This window comes from Oncorhynchus mykiss, chromosome 16 (assembly GCF_057628025.1).
Source record: "Oncorhynchus mykiss isolate SJ-2025 chromosome 16, ASM5762802v1, whole genome shotgun sequence".
Taxonomy (NCBI): domain Eukaryota; kingdom Metazoa; phylum Chordata; class Actinopteri; order Salmoniformes; family Salmonidae; genus Oncorhynchus; species Oncorhynchus mykiss.
In genome coordinates, this window is record NC_143037.1 from 37,040,435 (window position 1) to 37,066,405 (window position 25,971).

The following is a 25,971-nucleotide window of genomic DNA, read 5'->3' on the forward strand; positions in this document are numbered from 1 at the left end:
TGTTTATATTTAGGAGACAAACCCATGACCAGTAACAAAAAAAAAATGTTTTTTTTTCATCTTACAATTACTATTAATAAACTAAGGAGATCAACAGGCATGTTAACACTCGATCTACTTACAAGCCTTGTGAGACTTTCGTACAGCCTTCAAGCAGCCGTGAAACGCACATCCTTTCATATTTCTGTTTGATGGCAAAACTGTGGATCCAATTTAACCGGACTCTTGGGGAGCTTGAGCTCAACTGCTGGGCAAACATCTAAATTAATAAAGTCCCGACAATGTCAACAGAGTAAACTAAGTCCTTGGAATGGCGGGACGTTGTCCTGTGCCTTCGCTCCGTGCCTCCGGTGCAATGACACTCAGATCAGGATGAATCAGGCTTTAGTGGCGGCTCGTCATTCACAAACCAGACGTGAGAGAGAGAGAGAGAGAGAGAGAAACAGAGAAAGAGAGAGAGAGCAAGAGAAGACATCAGTAGACAGTAGTAGAGCTGATGGAAGAGGGAACAGACAGGGCCAAAGCCCCGCAAAGCCTCAGACATCTGGGGAGCGACACTGGCCCAGATTGCACCTGACCCCCTTATCCAGCCGGGTACCAGGCTTATTTCTCATTCTAAACCCAGGAGATTACTGAGAAACTTTTCAAACAGCAGCAGGCAAATTGTAACAGATTACAACTGGCATTCAACAAGGGATTAGACACAAATACATGACAGGGGGGAATTGAACAAGGCTCTGCATCATCAAAGGCCCATGCTCTGTCATGAACAATATACTGGGATATACATCAATGAAAGGAGCATGTGTAGAGATCCAGAAACACGCCTGACGTAATTGTAGAAGAGGGGTCACTGCAGGATCCACCTGATTCAAAAACAGTCCGTCAGAAGGAGATAAGAGGAATTATATCTACTCAGCTGCTACCCCATTCTCAATAAGCAAGAGACTGTATAGCCCAGGCCTACTGTTGATATGGTGTTATAGGGCTGAACATTTTGAATAGCCAATGTTTGGAGGAGCGCGTCTTTGGTAACCGGACAAGAGGTGCTCTTTGGAAATGAGGATGGATACAAGCCAAATGGAGATTGCATTGCAGGTAGGCCTATGTGAATTGTGAATCATGCAAAATCATGTTGGCAAAAGCCTCACGAGTAGACCATTTAGAAACCCTAAAGCACTAAATAAACTTCAGTTAGTGCTAAACACGGCTGCTAGAATCATTAATGGAACCAAAAAAAGGTGATCATATTACCCCAATGCTAGCCTCTCTACACTGGCTTCCTGTTAAGGCTAGGGCTGATTTCAAGGTTTTACTGCTAACCTACAAAGCATTACATAGGCTGCTCCTACCTATCTTTCCGAATTGGTCCTGCCGTACGTACCTACACAAGACACAGGCCTCCTTACTGTCCCTAAGATTTCTAAGCAAACAGCTGGAGGCAGGGCTTTCTCCCATAGAGCTCCATTTTTATGGTCTGGCGATCCATGTGAGAGACGCAGACTAAGTCTCGACCTTTAGGTATTTTTTGAAGACTCATCTCTTCAGTAGGTCCTATGATTGAGTGTAGTCTGGCCCAGGAGTGTGAAGGTGAACGGAAAGGCACTGAAAGGCACTGGATCAACAAACCGCCCTTGCTGTCTCTGCCTGGCCGGTTACCCTCTCTCCTCTGGGATTCTCTGACTCATTCTCTACCCTATTACAGGGGCTGCGTTACTGGCTTACTGGTGCTCTTCCATGCCGTCCCTAGAAGGGCTGGGTCACTTGAGTGGTTTGAGTCACTGACGTGATCTTCCCGTCCGGGTTGGCGCCCCCCCCCCCCCCCCCCCCCTTGGGTTCGTGCCGTGGGGGAAATCTTTGTGAGCTCAGGATAGTACGTTGGTGGTTGAAGATATCCCTCTTGTGGTGTGGGGGCTGTGCTTTGGCAAAGTGAGTGGGGTTATATCCTGCCTGTTTGGCACAGCCCGGGGGTATCGTCGGACAGGGCCACCGTGTCTCCCGACCCCTCCTGTCTCAGTCTCCAGGATTTATGCTGCAATATTTTATATGTCGGGGGGCTAGGGTCAGACTGTTATATCTGGAGTATTTCTCCTGTCTTATTCGGTGTCCTGTGTGAATTTAAGTATACTCTCTAATTCTCTTTTTCTCTATCTCTCTTTCTTTCTCTCGGAGGACCTGAGCCCTAGGACCATGCCTCAGGACTACCTGGCCTGATGACTCCTTGCTCTCCCCAGTCCACCTGGTCGTGCTGCTGCTCCAGTTTCAACTGTTCTGCCTACGGCTATGGAACCCTGACCTGTCCCAGACCTGCTGTTTTCAACTATCTAGAGACAGCAAGAGCGGTAGAGATACTCTGAATGATCAGCTAAGCAAAGCCAACTGACATTTACTTCTGAGGCGCTGACCTGTTGCACCCTCGACAACTACTGTGATTATTATTATTTGACCCTGCTTGTCATCTATAAACATCTTGGCCATGTTAATCTCCACCCGTCAGGGTCAGAAGAGGACTGGCCACCCCTCATAGCCTGGTTCCTCTCTAGGTTTCTTCCTAGGTGCTGGCCTTTCTAGGGAGTTTTTCCTAGCCACTGTGCTTCTATACCTGCATTGCTTGCTGTTTGGGGTTTTAGGCTGGGTTTCTGTACAGCACTTTGAGATATCAGTTGATGTATGAAGGGCTTTATATATACATTTGATTGATTGATTGACATGGATTGACTCCTTGGCTAATTCATGGCCAGGATAAGAAAGACACCAGATGCATTGCTGTTGAACCAGCTTTCATTATATTAGGGTAAGTGTAGCATAGTATAAAAGAAATGGAAAACAAGCAATTGTTACTTTACACACATCCTAAATAATAACAGGAGTTTTTACACACATACTAAATAATAACAGGAGCTGCCTAAAATAAAAATGTTACTTTTTCTCTGTCTGAAATTTCAGCAGCTTCATGCTGCGTCTACCAAGCTATCTAACTGAACTATTTAGACCCCTTAACCTTTTCCACATTTTGTTAGGTTACAGCCTTATTCTAAAATTGATTAAATAGTTTTCCCCCCTCATCAATCTACAGACACGCAAAACATAAATGTATAAATACATAAAAAACTGAAAGAATACATTTACATAAATATTCAGAACCCTTTACTCACTACTTTGTTGAAGCACCTTTAGCAGCGATTACAGCCTTGAGTCTTCTTGGGTACAAGCTTGCCTCACCTGTACTTAGGCAGTTTCTTCCATTCTTCTCTGCATATCCTCTCAAGCTCTGTCAGTTTGGATGGGGAGTGTCGCTGCACAGCTATTTTCAATCCTCTCAAGAGATGTCTGATCGGGTTCAAGTTCTGGCTGTGGCTGGCCCACTCAAGGACATTCAGAGACTCCTGCGTTGTCTTGGCTGTTAGCTTAGGGTCGTTGTTGTCCTGTTGGAAGGTGAACCTTCACCCCAGTCTGAGGTCCTGAGCGCTCTGGCGCAGGTTTTCATCAAGAAGCTCTCTGTACTTTGCTCCATTCACCTTTAGCAGCAATTCAAGCCTTGAGTCTTCTTGGGTATTATACTACAGATCCTCTCAAGCTCTGTCCGGTTGGATGGGGAGTGTCACTGCACATCTATTTTCTTTCCAGAGATGTTGGATTGGGTTCAAGTCCGGGCTCTGCAGGGCCACTCAAGGAAAGTACGGCGTCTGGCTTTGCAAAACCTAATCATGCACCTTGAGCTGTATGGACACCACAGAAAATTGGATATACAGTTAGGTCCGAAAGTATTGGCACCTTTTGATAAAGATGAGCAAAAAAAAGACTATATAACAAAAATAATACATATACAGAGCTATAGTGTATGCCTCCCCCCAAAATGAATATCATTTATACTAATAGAATAGCTAAGAAAAAATAGCTAAGAATATGTATTTAGTTTAACAAGTAATACTTTTTTTATGACAGCAGTCATATATTTTTCAACACCTCACCTTGCGAGAATAATGGAACTGTGCCTTTTTCTAAATGTTTTATGACTTGAGAGGGATCTTAGACAATTATTTCATAATGAATCTTTCCAGATCCTTGATATCTTTTGTCTGCGCTTATGGGCTGCCCTCTTCAGGTTTTCAAAGGGGTTCACAGGTTTTCAATTTTGTTTGTCACCGATTTTGTGGTCAATTAACCATTTCTTTGTGGATTTTGACGTGTGCTTGGGGTTATTGTCTTGCTGGAAGATCCACTTGCAGTCAAGTTTCAAACTCCTGGCAGAGGCAACCAGGTATTTGGCTAAAATGTAAAAGGACCCCAGGAACAGTGGAAGCAAAATAGCCCCATAATTTCGAAGATCCTCCAACATATTTTACAGTAGATATGGGTTTCTATTCTGTATATTTTATATTCATCTGTTTTATAACAGTGACACTTGTTACCAGTCATTTCCCTCAAAGGGATTGGGGTGGAGTGGCACATTGGTACTTCAAATTGTTAGAGGAGTGCCTACCCCTCCCTAGTCCTCTGTTATTTAAAACCTGCATGCTGGACTTGTTTATTGGCCCTCTCATCCCTTTTCGGAGGACACAAGTAACTTTCTTTCACTTTTTTTGTTTCTACAGCTGTTTTGTGACGTTTTACACACATTTTACATACAGTTCCTTCAGAAGGCTGTAATCGCTGCCAAAGGTGATTCTAACGTGTGTTGAGTTATGGGGTTGAATACTTATTTCATCGAGATATTCGTGTTTTTTTTGTTGTTTTTTTTACAAATGTGAGAATTTTTCTTCCACTAACATTAGAGAGTATTTTGTGTAGATCATTGACAAAAAAATAACAATAGCATCCATTTTAATCCCACTTTGTATCACAACAAAATGTGGAAAACTTCAAGGAGTGTGAATACTTTCTGAAGGCACTGCACATGGTACTTTTATCAAATCAAACCAAATCAACCAGAATCCAAGATGGCAGCATGTATAGTTGTTTGTCTGTGACTGGTAGTTTTTAACCTATTCATTCATGGTGGAGCAAATCTACACTTTCCTTGCTGTGTAGTGCAACTATTTAGTTTTGCTGGTGTAAAGATCCCAGGTCTCGCTCAACTCTGATCTTTTTTTTTATCACTATTTGCACTTCCCTACTCGAAGTTTACCAAAGTTACCCTCTCTCAGGCTGGCCTGGGTTCTATCCTCTGCCTTCCCTCTGTGGAGTGTCTCGTTCAAGCTGCTCCACTTTGCTCTCCACCTGGCAGTAACCTCAACAATCCCCAACCAGTTCTCTAAATCGACCCCCAATCTACTCACACGGGCGCACACTCACATACACTCACACATACTCAGTGTCCATCTCTCCCTTTACATTTCCTTGGCCTCGATTTCAGAGAAAACACCAATTTGTGGTATTGCTTTGCGCACTGACTTTACTGGAGAAAACGAACATCTGACAATGTGCTCTCCCCTACATTAGACATTGTGTCTGTGGGCACTCACTCTTTTTCCACTCGAGCCACTCGTCCAAGTGCCGATGCATGTGTGTCATGATGTGAGCAGCACGAACTAGTGTCACTACCATTACTGTTTTGCATTGTCTAGAATATATCTTGTGGAATTCGCTTGCAGTAGGTCTCTTAAAAAAGAGAAGCCGTGCAAGGTTATTAAACCGAGGTGCCTAGTTATTCTTCTTTTGTTGATATCAGGTAACGTGCAACCTAACCCTGGCCCTGATATGCAATGTCTCCAAACCCCCTCTGATTTTAAATCAAGATCTGGTTTTGGTATTTTTCATTTAAATGTACACAGCCTGTTGTCTAAAATTGGATTGGTTAGGATTGGGGCTAAATCAACTGACGCTAATTGTATTTTCTGAATCCTGGCTCAGCAAGTCTGTTCTTAATAAGGATATTTGTATAAATGTTTACAATGTGTAACGCACTGATCGGGGTAAGAAAGGTAGGGGTGTGGCTATATATGTACAAATTAAATTCCCTGTAAGTGTGGCAAAGTCTGAAACTATTTGTAAACAGTTGGAATTTCTTGCTTTGAATCTTGAGGTTTCAAATTGTCTCTCTATAATTGTGATTGGCTGTTATAGACCCCCCCCCCCCCCTCTGCTCTCTGTATCTGTGAATGGATGTTATAGAGCCCCCCTCTGCTCTCTGTATCTGTGATTGGCTGTTATAGACCCCCCTCTGCTCTATGTATCTGTGAATGGCTGTTATAGACCCCCCTCTGCTCTCTGTATCTGTGATTGGCTGTTATAGACCCCCCTCGGCTCTCTGTATCTGTGAATGGATGTTATAGACCCCCCTCGGCTCTCTGTATCTGTGAATGGATGTTATAGACCCCCCTCGGCTCTCTGTATCTGTGATTGGCTGTTATAGACCCCCCTCTGCTCTCTGTATCTGTGATTGGCTGTTATAGACCGCCCTCGGCTCTCTGTATCTGTGAATGGATGTTATAGACCCCCTCTGCTCTCTGGTATCTGTGATTGGCTGTTATAGACCGCCTTTGCTCTCTGTATCTGTGAATGGATGTTATAGACCCCCCTCTGCTCTCTGCATCTGTGATTGGCTGTTATAGACCCCCCCCCCTCTGCTTTCTGTATCTGTGATTGGCTGTTATAGACCCCCCCCCCCCCTCTGTTCTCTGCAACTTTGATTGATTGTTATAGACCCCCCTCGGCTCTCTGTATCTGTGAATGGATGTTATAGACCCCCTCTGCTCTCTGGTATCTGTGAATGGCTGTTATAGCCCAGCCCCCCCCCCCCCCCCCCCCCCCTCTGCTCTCTGTATCTGTGAATGGCTGTTATAGACCCCCTCTGCTCCCTGTATCTGTGATTGGCTGTTATAGACCCCCTCTGCTCTCTGTATCTGTGAATGGCTGTTATAGACCCCCCTCGGCTCTCTGTATCTGTGAATGGATGTTATAGACCCCACCTCTGCTCTCTGTATCTGTGAATGGCTGTTATAGACCTCCCTCTGCTCTCTGTATCTGTGATTGGCTGTTATAGACCCCCCCCCCCTGCTCTCTGTATCTGTGAATGGCTGTTATAGACCCCCTCCGCTCTCTGTATCTGTGAATGGCTGTTATAGACCCCTTCTGCTCTCTGTATCTGTGAATGGCTGTTATAGACCCCCTCTGCTCTCTGTATCTGTGAATGGCTGTTATAGACCCCCTCTGCTCTCTGTATCTGTGATTGGCTGCTATAGACCCCCTCTGCTCTCTGTATCTTTGATTGGCTGTTATATACCCCCTCTGCTCTCTGTATCTGTGAATGGCTGTTATAGACCCCCTCTGCTCTCTGTATCTGTGAATGGCTGTTTTTGACCCCCCTCTGCTCTCGGTGATGCACTTTCTTCTCTGATGCCCCTTATGTCTAAACTTCTTTACAGTGAAATTATCTTTTCATTTTTGTTGAAGTTTAGGCATATTTTCTTGACATTTATTCATCTATTATTCTGTTCAAATATTGTTTATTGAACACACACAATAATGGTGCATAGGTATTTCGTAGAAAAGACAAGCATGCAATTCTTATATAAACATAAAAGAGCCGATAGATACAAAAATACCCAGAGTAATATGTACAAAATAAGTTATTCAAAATAAGACATACAGAACATACTGTATCTACCACACCCCCCCCACCCCCCGCCCGCCCATTCATCATTCAAGAGAGGAGAGGCTGCCAGATTTTGATAATGTTGATAATTTATTGCTTAGAATATATCGAATTCTTTCTAAGTGTAGAGTGTTTGCCAACTCACTGAGCCATAATTTGGGAGGGAGCTTCCTTCCTTTTCCAAAACAACAAGATATATTTTTTTGCTGAAATGAGACTGTAAGAGAGGAGTTGTTTTGGGGACTGGTTCATCTGTTTACGGTTTCTGACACTCCCAGGATGATCAGAAGCGGGTCTGGGTTAATTGAAGCCTCTAGAACTTCAGAAAGGATCCTAAAAATTCCACACTAATAACCATATAAGTTAGGGCATAATGCAAAGCAGTAGAGTAGTGTACCCTCTGCAGCATGACATGTATCACACAAAGGATGTATCAGGAAATATCCTATGTTGCTTAGTTTTAGAATAGTGTAATATGTGGAATACCTTGAATTGTATGAGACAATGTCTGGAGTTAATGGAGCAGGTGTGGATATACTCCAATCTATCTTCCCAATCTGCCACAGAGATGTCAGTCCCTAGCTGCCTTAAAACCTCTTAACCTCTAGTGACACCCCATCCTGTGAGCGGGACCGTTGTCATCATCTGGCACTAATTAGCATAACGCTTCGGACATACATCTTCCTAGAAAATATTCCTATTCATGAAAATCACAAATGAAATATATTGGAACACAGCTTAGCCTTTTGTTAATCACCCTGTCATCTCAGATTTTCAAAATATGCTTTACAGCCAAAGCTAGACAAGCAATTGTGTAAGTTTATCGATAGCCTAGCATAGCATTATGCCTTGCTAGCAGCAGGCAACCTTGTCACGAAAATGAGAAAAGCAATCAAATTAAATCGTTTACCTTTGATGAACTTCGGATGGTTTCACTCACGAGACTCCCAGGTAGATTGCCAAAGTTCATTTATTCCCAAAATATTATTTTGTAGGCGAAATAGCTCCGTTTGTTCTTCACGTTTGGCTGAGAAATCAACCGGCAATTGCGGTCACGACAACAGCGAAAAATATTCCAAATTAGCTCCATAATATCGACAGAAACATGGCAAATGTTGTTTATAATCAATCCTCAAGGTGTTTTTCAAATATCTATTTGATAATATATCAACCGGGACAATTGGTTTCTCAGTAGAAGCGATTGGAATAATGGCTACCTCTGTATTTTACGCAAGAATTTCTCTGGGAGCATCAGGTGACCTTGTGCAATGAAGCCGCCTACGGGTATTCTTCAACATAAATGCGTAAAACTACGTCACAATGCTGTAGACACCTTGGGGAATACATAGAAAGCGTAATCTGGTTGATAGGGCATTCACAGCTCAATAGGGACGCATCGGAACGCAGGGCTTTCAAAAGATGAGTCACTTCCGGATTGGATTTTTCTCAGGCTTTCGCCTGTAACATCAGTTCTGTTATACTCAGACAATATTTTACAGTTTTGGAAACTTTAGAGTGTTTTCTATCCTAAGCTGTCAATTATATGAATATTCTAGCATCTTGTCCTGACAAAATATCCTGTTTAATTTGGGAAGATTATTTTTCCAAAAATGAAAATACTGCCCACTAGTACCAACAGGTTTTAAGGATCGGAACCTTTTTTTTCAATTTTCGCCTAAAATGACATACCCAAATCTAACTGCCTGTAGCTCAGGACCTGAATCAAGGATATGCATATGCTTGTTACCATTTGAAAGAAAACACTTTGAAGTTTGTGGAAATGTGAAATGAATGTAGGAGAATATAATACATTAGATCTGGTAAAAGATAGCACAAAGGAAAAAAACTATATTTTGGGTTTTTTTTGTACCATCTTTGAAATGCAAGATAAAGGCCATAATGTATTATTCCAGCCCAGGTGCAAATTAGATTTTGGCCATTACATGGCAGCAGTGTATGTGCAAAGTTTTTTGACTGATCCAATGAACCATTGCATTCCTGTTCAAAATGTTGTATCAAGACTGCCCAAATGTGCCCAATTTGTTTATTAATAACTTCTCAAGTTCAAAACTGTGCACTCTCCTGAAACAATAGCATGGTATTCTTTCACTGTAATAGCTACCGTAAATTGGACAGTGCAGTCTGACAAGAATTTAAGCTTCCTGCAAATATCAGATATGTCTATGTCCTGGGAAATTTTCTTGTTACTTACAACCTCATGCTAATCGCATTAGTCTACGTTAGCTCAACCATCCAGTGGGGGACACACCGATCATGAAGAAGTTTTAATGGCATCTGTAGAAGGTGTGCTAACAGATTGAAGAGCGTCATCTAGACGAGATATCAGTTTGCCTGAGATGGGCCCAATTTTTATGCATCCGTCAATTTTTTTTAGCATTTCCAAATGTCAGATGTTTTCTAACAGTCTCTAATCTGTAGGTATCTGAAAAAGTTATTTATGGGAAGATTATAGGTTTCCCTCAGCAAATCAAAGGAGACAAATGTCTCTTCTAAATATAGATCCCCTATGGTATTGATCCATAGTTCTCCCCATCTCTCAAAGGTGTTATCAAGGTTGGGGGGGGGGGGGGGCAAAGGAGTGATTCCTGGCAACAGGGAGCTGGAATTATATTAGTCTGAGGTCAAAGTACACTTTAATTTGCTTCCAGATTCAGGCTGTGCTATGTATAATAGGATTGTTACTATGAAGTGACATTTCCAACTTGACAAGTGACAAAATCACAGCGTCAATATAGAAGGGGTGGACATTCTCACAGTCCATACTAAGCCAGCAAAAATGTAACAGCACCGAGGTTAGCGGCCCAATAGTAAAATATAACATTTGGGAGAGACAATCCTCCTTCCATCTTGGATTTGCTGGGTACAGAGAAAAGATTTTGCAATTTTAGCTGAAAGAAAGTGGTTATTTTTTTAATGTTTATCCATAGATGGATGACTAGCATTCTCCCTATCCAGTAGGTGAATTTGTGCCTCCAATTCTACAATTTTTCTCTGTTTTACCTTCTCTTGGCAGCCTGAAAGGACATGATACAGCCTCTCAAATAAGCCTCCAGTGTTTCCCACAATAATGCTGTGGAAGTCTCTGTGATGTCATTGGTATCAAAGAAAAATGTAATTAGTTATTTAAGATGTTCACAGAATGTTGGTTCTGTGAGGAGTTGAGGATTCAACCTCCAGACCCTCTCATTCGATACGATGTCACACAATCTCAGGGAGAAGGTGAGTGGACTGTGATCAGAAATTATAATATCATGATATCTCACATTACAGGTATAAGGGAGTAATTTAGCATCAACCAAAAAGTAGTCAATTCAGGTATAAACATTGGAAAAATGAGAGTAAAAGGACTATTCCCTACCCATAGGGTTGGAGATCCTCCAAGTTTCAAATAAGTTAGAATTTTTCATGTACAGTGCCTTGCGAAAGTATTCGGCCCCCTTGAACTTTGCGACCTTTTGCCACATTTCAGGCTTCAAACATAAAGATATAAAACTGTATTTTTTTGTGAAGAATCAACAACAAGTGGGACACAATCATGAAGTGGAACGACATTTATTGGATATTTCAAACAAAAACTGAAAAATTGGGCGTGCAAAATTATTCAGCCCCTTTACTTTCAGTGCAGCAAACTCTCTCCAGAAGTTCAGTGAGGATCTTTGAATGATCCAATGTTGACCTAAATGACTAATGATGATAAATACAATCCACCTGTGTGTAATCAAGTCTCCGTATAAATGCACCTGCACTGTGATAGTCTCAGAGGTCCGTCAAAAGCGCAGAGAGCATCATGAAGAACAAGGAACACACCAGGCAGGTCCGAGATACTGTTGTGAAGAAGTTAAAAGCCGGATTTGGATACAAAAAGATTTCCCAAGCTTTGAACATCCCAAGGAGCACTGTGCAAGCGATAATATTGAAATGGAAGGAGTATCAGACCACTGCAAATCTACCAAGACCTGGCCGTCCCTCTAAACTTTCAGCTCATACAAGGAGAAGACTGATCAGAGATGCAGCCAAGAGGCCCATGATCACTCTGGATGAACTGCAGAGATCTACAGCTGAGGTGGGAGACTCTGTCCATAGGACAACAATCAGTCGTATATTGCACAAATCTGGCCTTCATGGAAGAGTGGCAAGAAGAAAGCCATTTCTTAAAGATATCCATAAAAAGTGTCGTTTTAAGTTTGTCACAAGCCACCTGGGAGACACACCAAACATGTGGAAGAAGGTGCTCTGGTCACATGAAACCAAAATTGAACTTTTTGGCAACAATGCAAAACCTTATGTTTGGTGTAAAAGCAACACAGCTGAACACACCATCCCCACTGTCAAACATGGTGGTGGCAGCATCATGGTTTGGGCCTGCTTTTCTTCAGCAGGGACAGGGAAGATGGTTAAAATTGATGGGAAGATGGATGGAGCCAAATACAGGACCATTCTGGAAGAAAACCTGATGGAGTCTGCAAAAGACCTGAGACTGGGACGGAGATTTGTCTTCCAACAAGATAATGATCCAAAACATAAAGCAAAATCTACAATGGAATGGTTCAAAAATAAACATATCCAGGTGTTAGAATGGCCAAGTCAAAGTCCAGACCTGAATCCAATCGAGAATCTGTGGAAAGAACTGAAAACTGCTGTTCACAAATGCTCTCCATCCAACCTCACTGAGCTCGAGCTGTTTTGCAAGGAGGAATGGGAAAAAATGTCAGTCTCTCGATGTGCAAAACTGATAGAGACATACCCCAAGCGACTTAGTTGTAATCGCAGCAAAAGGTGGCGCTACAAAGTATTAACTTAAGGGGGCTGAATAATTTTGCACGCCCAATTTTTCAGTTTTTGATTTGTTAAAAAAGTTTGAAATATTCAATAAATGTCGTTCCACTTCATGATTGTGTCCCACTTGTTGTTGATTCTTCACAAAAAACTATAGTTTTATATCTTTATGTTTGAAGCCTGAAATGTGGCAAAAGGTCGCAAAGTTCAAGGGGGCCGAATACTTTCGCAAGGCACTGTAGGTATTCAAGAATTTGCTTGAATAGGAGGTAGCGGTACGCTGGGTAGAGGATCTATCCAAATATTGGGCAAGCACACAGTTACCTTGACTCTCTTAATTGGTTCATTTAAACCCTTGACATTCCAGGAAGTAAATGTAAGCTTAATGTAAGCTTAATCACCACCCTGTCCCCAACCCTCCCCAACATTTACCCCCCCCCCCCCCCCCCAATCAACCTTCAACAAGCATATACAAATAGAAACATTGTATAAAAAATAAAAATAAACTGTCTGTCCGATGCCAAAAATGCACGGCGCGACCTCGAACGAGAGGTGAAACAAAAATTAAATCCTAACTATACATTCACCTCTCACTATCCTAAAACATCTACTAACATATGAACTGAGGAGGCTCCCGCAAATCAAGTGTTCATTTAGCATCTAAAAAAACAAACCAAAATAATAGTAATAAACCAAAACAGAATAAGTTGCAACATAAACGTATTACGCACTTAATTGGGATAGGGGGCAGCATTTTCCCTTTTGGATAAATAGTGTGCCCAATTTCAACTTCCTGCTATCATTCCAATAATATAAGATATGCACATTATTAGTAGATTTGGATAGAAAACACTCTGAAGTTTCTAAAACTGTTTGAATCATGTCTGTGAGTATAACAGAACTTTTGTACAATGGGGCAAAAAAGTATTTAGTCAGACACCAATTGTGCAAGTTCTCCCACTTAAAAAGATGAGAGAGGCCTGTAATTTTCATCATAGGTACACTTCAACTATGACAGACAAAATGAGGAAAAAAAATCCAGATAATCACATTGTAGGATTTTGTAGTATTTGTAGTATTTCCTAACTCTTCTTGAACTGCACTGTTGGTTAAGGGCTTGTAAGTAAGCATTTCACGGTAAGGTCTACACTTGTTGTATTCAGCGCATGTGACAAAGTTTGATTTGATGAACATTAGCTGTAATATGTTGTCAGTGAAACTTATTGGTCGGCAGTAGGCCTACAGTGTCTTGTCTTCAAACGACCTCAGCCAAGGTCTCAATATGGGCTCAATTCATTATTTAATCCATTTGTCTCCTACAAAATGTAATCTCTGGTGCACAGACGACTTGGTGAATTCTCATCACTCCATGACAATGGATATTGGTGTCACGCCCTGACCGTAGATTGCTTTGTATGTTTCTATTTTTTGTTTGGTCAGGGTGTGATGTGGGTAGGCATTTTATGTTTGTATGTCTAGGTCTTGTATTTCTATGTTTTGGCCCGGTATGGTTCTCAATCAAGGGACAGCTGTCTTTCGTTGTCTCTGATTGAGAACCATAACAGGTAGCCTGTTTTCCCACTGTTAGTTGTGGGTGGTTATTTTCTGTTTAGTGTTTTCACCTTGCAGGACTGTTTTCGGTTATTCCTATTGTTATTTTGTATCTTCATGTTAAGTTCAGTATATTAAAGATGAACACGTACCCCGCTGCATTTTGGTCTGACGATTCCTCTTCTTCTTCCGATGAATACCGTGACAATTGGAGACATTTTCCTCTCTAGCTTCTGAGAGAAATAATCGATTCACATGCACTTCTTTAAATATCAACATAAAGGTTTTCTGATTCAGTTCTTGTCCTTTGTTAAGGTAATTGTATTCTGTGTGGGGAACAGATGCCCTGTTCTGGCAACTGTTCAACACACATCTTCGGTCACCCCTTTGGCTGGTACAGGTGTGTTTGGGTTTGGCAATGAAGCATGTAAGTATTTATCTTTGTCCAAAAGTTTCAAATTGACTTCAATCTTGTTAGCCTGAGAGAGCTAGTTCAACTTAGCGTGACTGGGGTTTAGCTAGCTAATACTGTTGAAAGTGGGATGTATGGTTGTAGAACCAATGGCATCATGTTGTTTTTAGCTTGAAGGGATAGGATGGAATCTAATTACACCTTAATATCTATGCGTATTTAAGTCTAAAGCACAAAAACAAATTTACTTCCCAGGAATATTTGATTGACTGGTGGTTTGTACACTATCGTTCAAAAGTTTGGGGTCACTTAGAAATGTCCTTGTTTTTGAAAGAAAAGCAAAAAAAAAAAAATTGTCCATTAAAATAACATCAAATTGATCAGAAATACAGTGTAGACATTGTTCATGTTGTAAATGAATATTGTAGCTGGAAACGGCTGATTTTTTAAAATGGAATATCTACATAGGCGTACAGAGGCCCATTATCAGCAACCATCACTCCTGTATTCCAATGGCACGTTGTGCTAGCTAATTCAAGTTTATCATTTTAAAAGGCTAATTGATCATTGGAAAACCCTTTTCGAAATTACATTAGCACAGCTGAAACTGTTGTTCTGATTAAAGAAACAATAAAACTGGCCTTCTTTAGACTAGTTGAGTATCTGGAGCGTCAGCATTTGTGGGTTCAATTACAAAATGTCCAGAAACAAAAAACGTTCTTCTGAAAATTGTCAGTCTATTCTTGTTCTGAGAAATGAAGGCAAATTCCATGCGAGAAATTGCCAAGAAACTGAAGATCTCGTACAATGCTGTGTACTACTCCCTTTACAGAACAGCGCAAACTGGGGAATGTCTCTATAAGCTTGGCACATCTAGCCACTGGGATTGTTATCCATTCTTCAGGGCAAAACCGCTCCAGCTCCTTCAAGTTGGATGGGTTCCAACTGGTGTACAGCAATCTTTAAGTCATACCATAGGTTCTCAATTGGATTGAGGTCTGGGCTTTGACTAGGCCATTCCAAGACATTTAAGTGTTTCCCCTTAAACCACTCGAGTGTTGCTTTAGAAGTATGCTTAAGGTCATTGTCCTGCTGGAAGATGAACCTCCGTCCCAGTCTCAAATCTCTTGAAGACTGAAACAGGTTTCCCTCAAGAATTTCCCTGTATTTAGCGCCATCCATCATTCCTTCAATTCTGACCAGTTTCCCAGTCCCTGCCGATGAAAACGTCCCCACAGCATGATGCTGCCATCACCATGCATCACTGTGGGAATGGTGTTCTCAGGGTGATGAGGGGTGTTGGGTTTGCGCCAGACATAGCGTTTGCCTTGATGGCCAAAAGCAACATTTTAGTTTTATCTGACCAGAGTACCTTCTTCCATATGTTTGGGGAGTCTCCCACATGCCTTTTGGCAAACACCAAATCTGTTTGCTTATTTTTTTCTTTAAGCAATGGCTTTTTTTCTGGCCACTCTTCTGTAAAGCCCAGCTTTGTGAAATGTATGGCTTGAAATGGTACCTATGGACAGATACTCCAATCTCCACTGTGGAGCACTTGTTGGCTGATTTTCCTTCACTCTGCGGTTCAACTCATCCCAAACCATCAATTGGGTTGAGGTCAGGTAATTGTGGAGGCCAGGTAATCTGATGCAGCACTCCATCACTCTACTTCTTGGTCAAATAGCCCTTACACAGCCTGGAGGTGTGTGGGTCATTGTCCTGTTGAAAAACAAATGATTGTCCAACTAAGCGCAAACCAGATGAGATGGCGCATCACTGCAGAATGCTGTGGTAGCCATGCTGGTTAAGTGAGCCTTAAATAAATCACAGGCAGTGTCACCAGCAAAGCACCATCACACCTCCTCCTCCATGCTTCACGGTGTCAACCACATGGAGATAATCCGTTTACTTACTCTGCGTCTCACAAAGACACAGCGGTTGGAACCAAAAGTAGAACATTTGGACCCATCAGACCAAAGAACAGATTTCCACCGGTCCATTGCTTGTGTTTCTTGGCCCAAGCAAGTCTCGTCTTATTATTGGTGTCCTTTAGTAGTGATTTCTTTGCATCAATTCGACCATGAATGCCTGATTCACGCAGTCTCCTCAGAACAGTTGATGTTGAGATGTGTCTGTTACTTGAACTCTGTGAAGCATTTATTTGGGCTGCAATTCTTGAGGCTGCTACTCTAATGAACTTATCCTCTGTAGCAGAGGTAACTCTGGGTCTTCCTTTCCTGTGGCGGTCCTCATGAGAGACAGTTTCATCATAGCGCTTGATGGTTTTTGCGACTGCACTTGAAGAAACTTTCAAAGTTCTTGGAATGTTCTGCATTGACTGACCTTCATGTCTTAAAGTAATTATGGACTGTCATTTCTCTTTGCCTATTTGAGCTGTTCTTGCCATAATATGGACTTGGGTCTTTTACCAAATAGGGTTATCATCTGTATACCATCACTACCTTGTCACAACACAACCCATTGACCCAAACGCATTAAGAAGAAATTCCACAAATTAAAAAGGCACACCTGTTAATTGAGATGCCTTCCAGGTGACCTCATGAAGCTGGTTGAGAGAAAACCAAGAGTGTGCAAAGTTGTCATCAAGGCAAAGGGTGGCTACTTTGAAGAATATAAAATATATATTTGTTTAAAATATTTGTTTAACACTTTTTTGGTTACTACATGAGTCCATGTGTGCTATTTCATAGTTTTGATGTCTTCACTATTATTCGACAATGTAGAAAATAGTAAAAAATAAAGAAAACCCTTGAATGAGTAGGTGTGTGCAAACTTTTGACTGGTACGGTATAAAATAAATGTGGGTACATTTGTGGACAAAATTCTTAATTACTCAACCTATTTGTGGGTCTAACTTTCTCACTCATCATTATTTACTATTCATTCAGGATTTTTCGTAATCATGGTAGCATCCACATTAATGTAAAAGTGTTTAGGAACATATTCTTATTTACAGTAAAAGTGACTCCAAAATGACTGTAAGGGTAACTGGTGGCAGGGAAGTTAGACACAGGAGAGCAAAACCAACGGCATAAAGAAATAACCAACATGGGTACAAAACCCGACGCATACCAGTCAACATGTGCACAAGCACTTACAACAAACAATTCCACACAAAGACATGGGGGGGAACAGAGGGTTAAACACACAACAATGAATAAGGGAAATGAAAAACAGGTGTGTAGGAAAACAAGACAAAACAAATGGAAAATTAAAGGTGGATCGGCGATGGCTAGAAGACCGGTGACGAACTCCACCGGTGGTGCGCCGCACGGCAGTGCAAACCCAAAGGCTTTCTGGCGCCGCACGGCGCACTGAAGGTGAACATGAGCGGCGTCCCATGTCTCCTCCGCACGCCGGAACCAGTCGTTCACCGAAGGAGCCTCAGTCTGACTCTGAGGCCAAGGAGCCAGAACCGGCTGATACCCCAGTACGCACTGGAAGGGGGAAAGGTTAGTGGAGGGGTGGCAGAGCGAGTTCTGGGGTTTCTCTGCCCAGGGCACGAACTCCGCCTCCGGCCGGTCCTGGCAATAAGACCTCAGAAACCTACCCACATCCTGATTAACTCTCTTCACCTGCCCGTTACTCTCGGGGTGAAAACCTGAGGTAAGGCTGATCGAGACCCCCAGACGTTCCATGAACGCCCTCCAGACCCTCGAAGTGAACTGGGGACCCAGATCAGACACTATGTCCTCAGGCACCCCGTAGTGCCGGAAGACGTGTGTAAACAAGGCCTCCGCAGTCTGTAGGGCCGTAGGGAGACCGGGCAGAGGGAGGAGGCGGCAGGATTTAGAAAAACGGTCCACAACAATTAATGAGGGAAATGAAAACCAGGTGTGTAGGAAAACGAGACAAAACAAATGGAAAATGAAAAGTGGATCGATGATGGCTAGAAGACCGGTGACGCCGACCGCCGAACGCCGCCCGAACAAGGAGAGGAACCAACTTGTGACAATGACACAATACATTATTTACCATTCATTTCTATTGGGCTGTCACGAATCCCGTTTCCTGAGTCTGTTTTTGCCTGTGTTCTGTCCTGGAGTGTTTTTTTCGGCGTCCTGGAACGCACCCTGTCTGGTTGCCAGGCAATGTAGCCAGTTGGGAGTTCTGATTACCCGCACCTGTATCCCATCAGCTATCTGCACACCTGGTCCTGATCATCATCTCTCCTCTTCATAAGCCCGGACCTGACATCCATTCCCTGCCGGATCGTTAGCCATGAACAGTATGTTGTGCCATAGTATCAGCCACAAGTTGGATAGAATTTATTTTGTTGTTTTTACGTATTGCTTACCTTAAACTTACCTCCGTTTGTTCTGTCTTCAGTTACTCACCCGGATCATTTACCCCATTCCCGCCTGGTCGTCGGAGGATTCCGCTTCCCCATTGGATCCACCTATTTACTCCCATCAACTCACCACCGCTGCCCGCTACGCCACCTGGATATATCTACCCATTCACATTCACTTGTAAATAAATACTCACCTTCTTCCTACTCTCCTTGTCCTGGTCTGCTTCTAGGTTCGATTTTGAAGAAACGTGACAGAACGATCCGGCCAAGGATGAACCCAGCGGACCTGGATTCCGTTTGCCATGCCATTACCCAGCAGGGGAAGACATTGGGACAGCGGTTGCAATCCAGAACTTATCTGCTAGCTTGACACAAATCCAGGATCAGCTCAGTTTGCTGGCGATTCAGTCACCACCTGTTTCACCCATCTCACCTGCCGTGTCTGATGCGGTTTCCTTCTGTGAACCCAAGGTACCGACGCCTGATAAATATGAAGGGGATTTGGGAAGATGCCGTTTGTTTCTTATGCAGTGTGGGTTAGTGTTTGATCTGCAGCCCCATTCTTACGCCACTGACAAGGCTAGGATAGCCTTTGTTATTGAACTGCTGCGTGGAAGAGCTCTGGAATGGGCTTCAGCCGTTTGGGAACGACAGGAGACCTGCATGGCTTCATACCAGGCATTCACGGGAGAGATGAGAAGGCTTTTTGACCATCCAGTCCAAGGTAAGGACGCAGCTAAACGTTTGTTCACTCTTCGCCAAGGAGCTCGCAGTGTGGCAGACTTTATGATCGAGTTCAGGACATTGTCTGTGGAGAGTGGTTGGAATGAGGAGTCACTACAAGCGGCTTTTTACCAGGGGTTGTCGGAGCAACTCAAGGACGAGCTGATATCCTATCCAGAGCCTAGTGACCTAGACAGCTTGGTCACTTTATCTATTCGGGTAGATAATAGAGTCCGAGAGAGGAGGGAGAAGCAGTGGGGTCCATCCAATCAATCAGCAACTCGGTTACCATTCGGTTCAGGAAGTGAACCAGAACGTATTGATTGTTATTCCCCACACGGGATTAGTGGAGGGGTCTTGCCACCTGATCCTGAACCAATGCAAGTGGGGCGACACGGGCTAACTAAGGAGGAGCGCCAACGTAGACGTGAGACCAACAGCAGTCTCTACTGTGGTAGCTTAGGACATTACATCTCCGCTTGTCCACAGCGCTCGTTAAACTGCCCGGCTCGCTAGTTTTGGGAGGAATTTTAGCGAGCCAGTTTCAACCTCTCAAGAATCCTGTCAGACCCCGTTTTCCTGCGACCCTTATGAATAAGGATCAGAGCTTAGAGATGAACGCTTTTATCGATTCAGGTGCCGATGGCAGCTTTATTGATGCCGACTTGGTGGAACAGCTGGGGCTTTCCAAGGAGCAATTGCCGGAAGCCATTGAAGCAACCACTCTGAACGGCAGTAGTCTGGCACGGATCACTATGAGGACTGAACCGGTTAAGATGTTGTTGTTGGGGAATCATTCAGAGTTTATCTCTTTCTTCATTCTGTCCTCGCCTCATGTTCCTCTGGTTCTTGGTTACCCCTGGCTGAAGGAACACAATCCCTCGTTTGATTGGGTGACGGGTAAGGTAACTAGTTGGAGCATTGATTGTCATGCTAACTGTCTTAGGACTGACTGCCTGTTCTCCTGCCGTTTCCAGTCAGGTCAGTGACTCTGCTCCTCCTGATTTGTCCCTGGTTCCAGAAACATATCACGAGTTGGGTGAAGTATTCAGTAAACAGAAGGCTCAGTCCCTTCCTCCCCACCGACCTTATGACTGTGCGATTAATCGGTTTCCTGGAGCCGCCTTTCCCAAGGGACGGTTATACAGTATCTCTCGACCTGAACGTGAGGCCTTGGAGACCTACATCAAGGAGTCTCTAGCTGCAAGTCTCATTCGGCCCTCGTCATCACCTCTGGGAGCAGGAATTTTTTTTTGTGAGCAAGAAGGATGGCTCTCTTCGACCGTGTATTGATTATCGGGGGTTGAATGATATTACGGTCAAGAACAAGTATCCCCTGCCCTTGATGAGCTCGGCTTTCGATTCTTTACAGGGTGCTACGGTTTTTACGAAGCTTGATTTACGTAATGCTTATCATTTGGTTCGGATCAAAGAGGGGGCCGAGTGTTTGACTGGGTTCAATACTCTGATGGGACATTTCGAGTACCAGGTGATGCCGTTTGGACTGACCAACGCTCCTGCTGTGTTCCAAAGTATGGTGAATGACGTTCTGAGAGATATGATTGGTATTTTTGTGTTCGTTTACCTGGATGATATCCTCATCTTCTTGAAGGAGCTTTCTAGCCACGTTCAGCATGTCAGGCAGGTCCTGCAGCGGTTATTGGAGAACCGTCTGTTCGTGAAGGCTGAGAAGTGTGATTTTCACGCCCACACGACGTCCTTCCTCGGGTACATCATCTCCAGGGGAGAGATGAAGATGTAACTGTACTGACGTCTTGCACCAGAAAGTTCTGTTGGTCTCCTGAGGCAGACTGAGCATTTCTTGATTTGAAGAGCCGATTTCTCTCTCAACCTGACACTTCCCATCAGTTCGTTGTGGGGGTGGGCGCCATCCTGTCCCAGCGTAGCTCCACTGACTGTAAACTCCATCCCTGCGCCTTCTACTCTTGTCGTCTTTCTCCAGCTGAAAGAAACTACGATGTGGGTAACCGGGAGCTTCTCGCTGTGAAGCTTGCCTTGGAGGAGTGGCATCACTGGTTGGAGGGAGCGGAGCAACCGTTTGTAGTCTGGACTGACCACAAGAATCTGGCTTACGTGCAATCGGATAAACGTCTCAACTCCCGTCAGGCCCGGTGGGCTTTGTTTTTTGGACGCTTCAATTTTTCCCTGACGTTCCGACCTGGGTAGAAGAACGGGAAGGCGGACGCCCTGTCCCGGATGTTCTCCAAGACGGAGGAGAGTGGGGCCAAGACTGAGACGATTCTTCCCCAGAACGTTGTCGTGGGAGTCGTTACATGGAGGATTGAGGAGGAGGTGATGGCGCCTCTTCGGACACAGCCCGGGCCCGATAACGGTCCACCCGGTCAGTTGTTCGTGCCTGAGTCGGTTCGTTCTGCTGTCCTTCAGTGGTCCCACGCCAGCAAGATAGCTTGTCACCCTGGTGTTGCTCGGACTATGGCGTTACTGCGCAGACGATTTTGGTGGCCTGCCATGGGAGAAGATACCCGGAGGTTTGTTGCCGCTTGTCCTGTTTGTGCGCAGAATAAGAGTACCAAATCGGGCCAGCTCTGGGCTTCTTCACCCCCTACCTATTCCCCGGCGACCTTGGTCGCATCTGGCCCTGGATTTTGTCACGGGGTTGCCCTCTTCTGTTGGTAACACGGTTATTCTGACCATTGTGGATAGATTCAGCAAGTTTGCCCACTTTGTTCCCCTCTCCAAGCTGCCTTCTGCCACTGAGACGTCCGAGATCCTGGTTAGGGAGGTGTTCAGGGTCCACGGGTTGCCCTGTGACATTGTTTCTCAGTTTACCTCTGCTGTCTGGAAATCCTTCTGTTTGGCCAATGGAGCTACAGTCAGTCTCACATCTGGATTTCACCCCCAATCTAATGGTCAGGCGGAGAGAGCCAACCAGAAGATGGAGTCCACGCTGCGCTGTCTTGTTTCCTCTGATCCCACCTCTTGGTCCTCTCAATTACCCTGGGTCGAGTATGCTCATAATACTCTCCCTTCATCTGCCACTGGGATGTCTCCCTTCCAGTGCCTGTACGGTTACCAACCTCCATTGTTTCGTTCTCAGGAGCGGGATCTCTCGGTTCCTTCTGTCCAGACCCACATTCGTCATTGCCACCGCACCTGGCATCGGGCCAGGAAGGCCCTCCTTAAGGTTTCTGACCGGTATCAGATCCAGGCGAATCGTCGCCGTATTTCTGCCCCCGCTTATACCGTTGGAGATAGGGTTTGGTTGGCTTCACGGGATCTTCCTCTACGGACTGAGTCGAGGAGGGGGGTACTGTTACGAATCCCGTTTCCTGAGTCTGTTTTTGCCTGTGTTCTGTCCTGGAGTGTTTTTTCGGCGTCCTGGAACGCACCCTGTCTGGTTGCCGGGCAATGTAGCCAGTTGGGAGTTCTGATTACCCGCACCTGTATCCCATCAGCTATCTGCACACCTGGTCCTGATCATCATCTCTCCTCTTCATAAGCCCGGACCTGACATCCATTCCCTGCCGGATCGTTAGCCATGAACAGTATGTTGTGCCATAGTATCAGCCTCAAGTTGGATAGAATTAGTTTTGTTGTTTTTTACGTATTGCTTACCTTAAACTTACCTCCGTTTGTTCTGTCTTCAGTTACTCACCCGGATCATTTACCCCATTCCCGCCTGGTCGTCGGAGGATTCCGCTTCCCCATTGGATCCACCTATTTACTCCCATCAACTCACCACCGCTGCCCGCTACGCCACCTGGATATATCTACCCATTCACATTCACTTGTAAATAAATACTCACCTTCTTCCTACTCTCCTTGTCCTGGTCTGCTTCTGGGTTCAATTTTGAAGAGACGTGACATGGGCACAAAATAATCTGAACCACAACCAAAACATACAGCAGATGCGTCCAACAAATTTGTCACAAGCTTTATGTAGTCATTGTGTGCTATGAATATGAGACCAAATACTTAACTTTTTACTACTTTAATACACATAAGTGAATTTCTAATAGTTTTACCCGATATGGATGAAAATATCCTCTAATTAAAGCTGACAGTCTGCACCTTAACCTCAGTCATTGTATCATTTGGAGCTCACTGTATATCCTCCAAATGCCACCGCTGCCACTAGTTGTTACTTGAGCTATGGTTATGAGCAACATTCTACGGACATATATGGCATTCTGTGGTGCTGCCATCTTGAATACACAGTCTCATGGGTTTTATTGAGTGTTGACTGGGGTCCCGTAGACTACTGTAGACCTTGGGTTGTTGACTGGGTTGCAGATTAGATTTAATAGTATTGTTTTCACGGGCCATGGAAAAACATTTCTCTACCAATCGGAAAAGAATGCTATTGTACTTTAAGTCACACCAGCACTGCTTTCATTCATGTCATCTGATGAAACAATGGCACCCCACTCAGACCATTCAGTCTTGGAAACTGTTCACCATTGTTCTATATTAACAACCAGCAAACAAAATGACTTGCATCTTTTATGCACAGCTTATACAACAGTTTTAGTGAATCACGTACTAGCACTACACATGCAACAATGTTCAAAGAGCTTTGTTTGGTTTGCTTTGAAATTGGAACAAACACCCGACAAAGTGCCCGACACTTAAACACAAGCAAAATACCTTTGTGTCGATTGCAGGTCAAAGGACAACAGAGAGCGGTCAGTATCACTTTCTGTTTCGGGTTCTAGTCTGTCTTGTCTGCAACCCTCACCTCAACACAAAACACACACTAACAAACAAATGCACGCAAGCACAGACGTGCACACACACACACACACACACCTGCTTGCCTGCTAATGAAGATCAGACAGGAGGTCACCCCCTGTTTGACCCCTGACCCCCTCAATGGAACAAATAGCACTGCTCACCAATTACTGCACATAATCCTTCCCTCTCTTTCTCTCTCTCGCCCTGGCTTGACCTGGCCTGGGATCACACTGCCCAGGTCTGTTCACACACACTTGGCAGTTCAGCAGGGTCAATCACCTCAAGAAGCCCTAACACCAAATGTCCGCCAACAAGCACACCCACCCAGCACTACCCAGTCAACTCCAGCCAGATCCTCCAAAATGCACACAAAGTCATGAACTATCAACAATTGAAGCGTGAGCCTAACTTGACCTAAACACAACAACAGCAACTTACTGGTAAGACCCAATGCATGTGGGTGACTAAAATACATTTTAATGTCAGGAAGGTTTTTTCCTTAGTCCCGGCATTTCCGAATGATGCTGATGGAAAAAAAAGTATTACGTTGCAACACAATATTAAATGCATTTTCATCACAAAAATGATATCTGAAATAGGGAACAGTGAAACAAATGGAAACTATCTCAAAATGATCTAGAAATGAATCAGATCAGGTACATGATTAATGCCTGAAATTAGGCATGCCAATGATTGTGCTCTCTTTTGCATTCTCTTTGAGCATTGCAAGATACATTACTATTTAAGTTTGAGAGGAATGAGCAATTGCTACTGCATGTCAACCAAGACATGGTGGATGAACAAAGATAAACATTTTTTATTTTTTTTTATTTCACCTTTATTTAACCAGGTAGGCTAGTTGAGAACAAGTTCTCATTTGCAACTGCGACCTGGCCAAGATAAAGCATAGCAGTATGAGCAGACAACACAGAGTTACACATGGAGTAAACAATTAACAAGTCAATAACACAGTAGAAAACAAAGGGGGAGTCTATATACAATGTGTGCAAAAGGCATGAGGTAGGCGAATAATTACAATTTTGCAGATTAACACTGGAGTGATAAATGATCAGATGGTCATGTACAGGTAGAGATATTGGTGTGCAAAAGAGCAGAAAAGTAAATAAATAAAAACAGTATGGGGATGAGGTAGGTGAAAATGGGTGGGCTATTTACCAATAGACTATGTACAGCTGCATCGATCGGTTAGCTGCTCAGATAGCTGATGTTTGAAGTTGGTGAGGGAGATAAAAGTCTCCAACTTCAGCGATTTTTGCAATTCGTTCCAGTCACAGGCAGCAGAGTACTGGAACGAAAGGCGGCCAAATGAGGTGTTGGCTTTAGGGATGATCAGTGAGATACACCTGCTGGAGCGCGTGCTACGGGTGGGTGTTGCCATCGTGACCAGTGAGCTGAGATAAGGCGGAGCTTTACCTAGCATGGACTTGTAGATGACCTGGAGCCAGTGGGTCTGGCGACGAATATGTAGCGAGGGCCAGCCGACTAGAGCATACAAGTCGCAGTGGTGGGTGGTATAAGGTGCTTTAGTGACAAAACGGGTGGCACTGTGATAGACTGCATCCAGTTTGCTGAGTAGAGTGTTGGAAGCCATTTTGTAGATGACATCGCCGAAGTCGAGGATCGGTAGGATAGTCAGTTTTACTAGGGTAAGCTTGGCGGCGTGAGTGAAGGAGGCTTTGTTGCGGAATAGAAAGCCGACTCTTGATTTGATTTTCGATTGGAGATGTTTGATATGAGTCTGGAAGGAGAGTTTGCAGTCTAGCCAGACACCTAGGTACTTATAGATGTCCACATATTCTAGGTCGGAACCATCCAGGGTGGTGATGCTAGGCGGGCATG

The 25,971-nt window shown here is 43.9% G+C and overlaps 1 protein-coding gene and 2 long non-coding RNA genes across 9 annotated transcripts in view; 2 read left to right on the plus strand and 1 right to left on the minus strand.

Annotated features, from left to right (window-relative positions):
- The window catches only part of LOC110491865 (tyrosine-protein phosphatase non-receptor type 11), a 113,196-nt gene that overhangs the window by 77,340 nt on the left and 9,885 nt on the right, over positions 1-25,971 (minus strand). The gene's annotated exons all lie outside the window — the stretch shown is intronic.
- LOC149976658 (uncharacterized) lies at positions 18,477-18,876 on the plus strand. The gene is made up of 2 exons (XR_016487237.1): positions 18,477-18,606; positions 18,708-18,876. It is a non-coding gene; the product is annotated as an uncharacterized LOC149976658 (long non-coding RNA).
- LOC149976659 (uncharacterized) lies at positions 22,793-23,193 on the plus strand. The gene is made up of 2 exons (XR_016487236.1): positions 22,793-22,922; positions 23,025-23,193. It is a non-coding gene; the product is annotated as an uncharacterized LOC149976659 (long non-coding RNA).